This window comes from Alligator sinensis, unplaced genomic scaffold (assembly GCF_000455745.1).
Source record: "Alligator sinensis unplaced genomic scaffold, ASM45574v1 scaffold103_2, whole genome shotgun sequence".
Taxonomy (NCBI): Eukaryota; Metazoa; Chordata; order Crocodylia; family Alligatoridae; genus Alligator; species Alligator sinensis.
The window spans coordinates 84,519-90,750 of record NW_005842166.1 but is presented as its reverse complement, the minus strand read 5'-3'; positions in this window follow the sequence as shown (position 1 = coordinate 90,750).

Below are 6,232 nucleotides of genomic sequence, written 5' to 3'. Positions count from 1 at the left end.
AAATTCCTCAGGGTTTGATATAGGCAGACAAGGTTCTTTGGGTGAATCTGATATCTTTTATTAGACCAACTTAAATAGCTGGAAATTTTTTTTGGCAAGCTTTAGGGTTTAAAAACCCTTTGTCAGGCTGAGGACGTCTCTGCAGTCGGTGCATGCTCTTCCTGGATGGAATGAATAGTAAATACAAAGGAGTTAGATGGTCAGTAAAGCACTCCATCAGTCAGGAAGGCAGAGGGCAAGCTAGGTCCCTCAAATAATAGGGCCCTTAACACCATTCATGATCACAGTGGTCTTTAGAGCAAAGGTTCCTTTTCTCATTGAGAAAAACAGGACTCCAATTCCACCAAAAGCATCCTGGAGACCTCCATACCCCCCACATTACCACTAGTGAACCTTTCAAAGTGACCAGCCAAGGCGTGCAGTCCTTGTTGATGAACATTGAGGTCTGAGGTGGGGAACATGGGGTTTTTTTGGTAAAAATATATGTCCTTATATTTTTGTGTGTATATATATATATGCATACACACACATACACACACACCTTCTAGTCACTGATCATTGCCTTCTTAACCCACCATAGGAACCATGCAATTCAGCAATTCTAGGTCTGTAAATCCATTGCCAGGTTTTATGAACGAGGGCAGCTGCACCCTCTCAGTAGCCCTGTACCAACAATCTGATTAGCTACTGACAGATAACAATCCAGGGTAGCATGTTTCCATATAGAGATGGCCTCACACTTGTCCATGCTGAAGGGGGCAATGCGTGTGCACTAGGGATGGCTAGGGGAATAGTATATACCCATAGATGGAGGGGAAAAGGAATGATACTTGTGCACTGGTGGTGGACAGACATTTGGATGGTTTAGTCAGGGATGATCCTGCCTTGAGCAGGGGACTGGACTACATGATATCATGAGATCCTTTCCAACATAGAATACATGTGATTTGTGCAGCTGAATAGTATGGGTGCACCGGGGGCAGAGCAGGGTGCCGGGTGGGTGCAGAAAGAAGCTAAGAGGAGGGAACCGGGGGCTGGGTATCAGTGCAGGGATGGAGAACATATATAGGATGAATATATAGTATAGTATAGGGTGCATATAAAGGAAGAAAGGAATAAGTGGGTTATGGGTGCATTAGGGTGTGAGATGGGGTGTAAGATGTGTATTAGGAGGATCAGATGTGGAGTGTAGGGATGCATGGGAGGGACAGGCCTACAGGGGATATATGTGCACCAGGGGAGAAGAGACTGGGGTGGCATATGTGCATTAGAAAAAGGCAGAGTAAAGGCAAGGCATCTGATGGATGCAAGATCCATCTCCCTGGGATGTGCTGAAGCAGTATCCTTCCCAATGCGCATACTCCCTTCTATGCCACTCCTGCCTGTGGATCAGCCACCCACATGAAAAACAGTTGGAAGTTACCATGTCTGCGAAAGGACTAAAGCAGAGGGAACAACTTTTCAACCGCCCAGGAGAGTCATACTGGGCTCCTAGGAGCTCCCAGCCAGCACCCCAGGATAGTGGAAATTCACTGTGGGGAAGAAAGACAGAACATGGTCCAGGTGGCGGGGGTCGTGGCATCCTTTTGCTTGTAGTTTTCAGAATGGAAACCACTCCCATCCCAGCCCCCATGCCCAACGCAAGTTATGCATTGAGGGGGTGGTGATAACTTTGAGGGTTTGGCCATCCTGTAGACAGGTATTACACTCCAGTATTATTGAGATTACCCAGCATTATAAAACCCTAATATTCTTTGAGCATAACTATATCAGACTTTAACACTTCATTCTGAAATTTTCTGTGCTGTGAATCAGTGTAGAAGATTTCAACCTTGGCAGCCCTGCCATTTCTGCAGATGAGTCCTGGGGAAATATTGGTTTTCAGTATTCAAAAATGTGGGTGAACTTTTTGGGAAAGTCCTACGCCTCCTGTTGCTTTGGAGCAGGGCTGGGAACTGAGCCGGAGGAGGCTGTGTTTTGCCATTCCTGTGAAGATCTGCCTCAGTTTGCCCAAAACTGGAACTGGCTGGGCAAGGAGACCATGCCCAGGAGCTGGGATGGAAATGGGCAGAGATACCGAGACAACGCTTGCAGGAAACAGAGCAAATGAGAAGCCAGGAGGAGACTGGAACTGGCTCTGAAAGGAGCCGGTGACTGGGAACGTATTTTGGACCTAAATAATGTTCCCGTTAAGATTTTTAGGATCCCATTAGGATTATTACTCCATGTCACAGGAAGGTCCCAAGTGACCGTGGCCAGCATTTGTGACTGCAAAGCCGCCCCTCCTCGCTGCGGGCAGGCTGGTAAATCACGGTGTGACTGCGAGCCTGCACGGGGCTGTGCCCACCACAGGGCAGGCGGGAGGATGGGGGAGCTCCTCTCCCCTCCGGATTGTGCTCGAGTCCCCGAGTCAGTAAACTTCCCCCAGGAAAACCACAGAGCTGCTGAAAAGGCCAAAGCAAATTGTTTCTCTTTCGCCCTCTCCTCCACCCCCTCTGCCTTTCTTCTCTTCTCTCTGTGTTTCTAATTCTTTTCCTCTCCAATAATGAGGGGATTACAAGGAAAACTCCAGCAGGACGCCTTTGTACAGGAGACAATCTGAGCAGGGAAGGCAGTTCCCTTCTTTGTCCATCACTGGACTCCCCCTCCCCTGGACTGGGGGGACATTTAGAGCAATTACTTGTCCAGAAAGTAACTGTCAATCATTCTTAAAGGGGAAGGCCTCCAATTAATAACCTCGGCTTAATCCTTTGGACTCGTTTCCAATCTGCAGGGCCCGGTGACATCTGCAAGACTAAATAAAGATTCTTTCGAGCTTTAGCGAGATGGTTCTGTGACAAATAAGAAGACTAGAGGGAACTTTGGCTGCCAAGCTGCAAGATTGGTGAGGTTGAGCCGCTTGTTTGCTTTCCAGGAGGGACCTTCAGAGTTAAATACTCCTGGAAAATCCAAGTTGGGCCCGTCAGGTAATATTGTTTTCTTCCAATTCAGTAGAAAGTGCAGGGGGCAATTGCTTAAAAAAAAAGAGGTCTCTAGAAAGAAGTACAGGCGCTGCACTAGTCACTAATGGGGAATGCAAATGGGACTAGACAAGGAGGGTGCTGTTGGGCGCGATGTGATATAACATCAGTCCTGCCTGGAAAGGAGCAGGAAAGAAATGCTAAGAAAACTGATGGCCCCTTGCCCTGGGTGTGACTTTGGTTCTCATCTCCCTGGCCATACAGTAGCACCAGCACTAACTTCCCAAGGCTCCCTCCCGATTTACACACAGGGATTTGAGGGTAGAGTCTCCCCACTTCATTCACCTCCTGCCAAAGATAGCACATCCATATAGGAACCCTGCTGGATACCTACTGGGACTTCTTTTCCTCTTTCCTTTTGAAGAAATAGATTCAAAAAGCCAATCGGTAAAACGATTGCAAATTAGGAAACAGCCCCACAGTAACCCGCCTTTTCTTCTTTTCTTTCTATTTGAAACTTCAAACATGTTATGGTAAAATAAAAAAATTCCAACTGGTTTCCTAATACGCCGCTAAGACAAGGTTTGACTTTTTTTTAAATGTATTTTACTTGGTCTCTCTAGCCTTTTTCTCTCAGCCTGAAAAAAAAAAGTATTTGTTATTGTCATCCAATTCATTTGGGTTTGGGGTTTAGGTTTTCATGACAGTTAGCAAATCCCTCCACTCCAAATTATAATTGTAGAGGAATAAAATATATATTGAAAACTACAAGCAAAACAGAGGCAAATCCCCAGGGGATTTTGTGCCTTTGCTGTTTTCTTCACTAGTCGTAAAGCCTAAGCACTTGAAACCAAAAATTGCTGTGATCGTAGAGTTCATATTAAAATAGAGTTCATATTAAAATACCAGGATCCACCAAAGACAGAGATGAGAAAATGAAATTAGCTCTTTCCGCTGAATGAATCTCATTACAGTGCTTTAAAATGTCTAGAAAATATGCATGAGGTGCACACTGGATGGAGTTGGAGGTTTCCTTCTCTGCTTAGATTTATTTTCAGAAAGGAATGGGATTCACAGGCAAAATTATTTAAAATGGGTACAGGGGAGTAGGGAGGCTTGAATCATACATTACCAGGCATGATCCTATGAAGTTCTTGCTCAAGCAATATGCCCAGTGTTTACCTGAGCAAAGACTGTGGGATCCGTGTCTCCTGTCATCTCTGTTTCTGCAACCAGTAGAGTTTATGAGAGTGTGGTGCCATTTATGTTTGCGGGATCAAATGCTCTTTCCATCAAGGAAGACGCAGATGAAAATGAAATGGTGAAAATTGGAGGCAGGGCTGTGAATAGTGAAAGGAGGGGGTGACCCAGGGGATCCTAGTGGACCTTGCCTCCCCAGCCCAAACCAAAACGAGGTGAAAAGGGGAGCTTTTCTTTTTTCGGGTTGGTTTGTTTCTAATAGAGACAGGACAAAAAGCCAAAAAGAGCAGAGGAAAAAAGTAATCACTATCCCAAGATAAAGCTGGGGTTTAAAAAAAGTGGGGAAATGAGTCATTTCAAACAGTCAAGTGCAGATAGATAGACCAGGGCATGGAATAGGATAGATAGATAGATAGATAGATAGATAGATATGCAGGCAGAAAGAATTTGTCCTCTGTCTTTGTATGTTATTGTACTGCTTGTTTCTTAATTATTTTCTAGTTTAGTCCCCTGTTCATTTGTCATTCTCACCTCTGGCTTTGCTTCATGATTTTCAGTTACTGGTATTCACTCAGTTCCTTGCTTATTTTATTCGTGCTCCTACTCAGAGTATTTAGTCTTGTTCTTTCCATTTGATATGTATCATTTGGTTTCTTATTTGGCTGCTGTGTGTGTGGATGGAGGACATTTGCTGGGATTTCAGAGCGTGTGAAACAGAGATGCAATCCCAGGCTTTCACTCCCATGAGCCATAACCTGGGATCTCAAGCACAGGGGCAATCCTCCCAGCCCCCAGCTGCCTGCACAATGCTCCAGCGTTTTTGCACATTATTGGAATGTCTTAATCACGATTTTTACTCATCGAAGGACAGACACCTGCTAATCCTGGCCTAGCCATGGATCCTCTCCTGCCTGCACCCTCCTTTCTGTACTCTGTGGCAGCAGGGTCAGGCTGCAAGAGGTTAAACAGGGGATGTGATCCCACCCTGGAAGCAAAGAGAAAATAGAGAACTTCAATGGGGCATTTCCTGGAAGAATAGGCCAGTTTGGGCACGGTGTAAAGAGAACCATCTCAACAGATAAATGGGTGCATAGGCAACCAGCTTTCCCGCTATGCACACACACACCGCACAAACACCACACACAGACAAGGAAAGAGTCACAAAGGCAATACGCTTACCTACGCAGAGACCACACAAACACCATTGACACACACCATACAAAACCACACATGCTACACAAACAGGCAAATGGTCATGTAACAATCCCTTCCCTACAAACACACACACACAAACACACACATATGGACAACAAGCAAATGACCACACAGGCAATGAGTCCTGTCCTATGTCCCCCCCGCCAACCACTAAAGAAAATCTCTACCAAAGACCAACCTTGTGGGACGGGACTCAGGCCTAACTCAGGCCCCAAGACCTATGCCCTCCTGCTGCCAGGTCTCCTCTGCCCACCATGTGCTTCATGGCACCTGCTGGGCAGCACAGGGCAGAGAGACAGGGTGGGGAGGATCCTTAGGGCAGCCTACTGCTCTCCCACGGGGGCTGATAGGGAGTCTGTTCTGACAGGCTGGCCTGAGTCTACTTATTCACACCCCAAGCAGGAAGACAGTACCATACCTTGGCAGCGCCGGAAGAGCCCCGGCCCAGCAGGGAGCTGCGAGGGACTACACCCTCTAGAAGCAGAGGTGGGTTTGGGGTACGGTGCTGTGGGGGAAGCCTGGCTTCTCTAGCGCAGGCTGAGAATGGGCGTCTGCTCGCCTGGCCCGGGGGCCGCTACTGTGCTTGGAGCCTGCGGCTCCAGCTTCTGCATCGCGGGGTGGGGCTGTGGCAGGGGGTGGCAGTGCCGAACCAGAAACAGGGGGCCAGCAAGGTGCCCGCCCTCCTTCTCCTCTTCCCTCTCTTCTTTCCTTGCAGATGCAAAGAGCTGCGCAAAGGAGAAGCGGGTGAGAAAGAGAGAGAGAGGAGGACAGTGCCAGGAGGGGAGGCTGGTGGCCCCCTCGCCCCCTGCGGCACAACCCCCCAGCACCTCTGCCCCGCAGGTCCCCCGCACCCACTC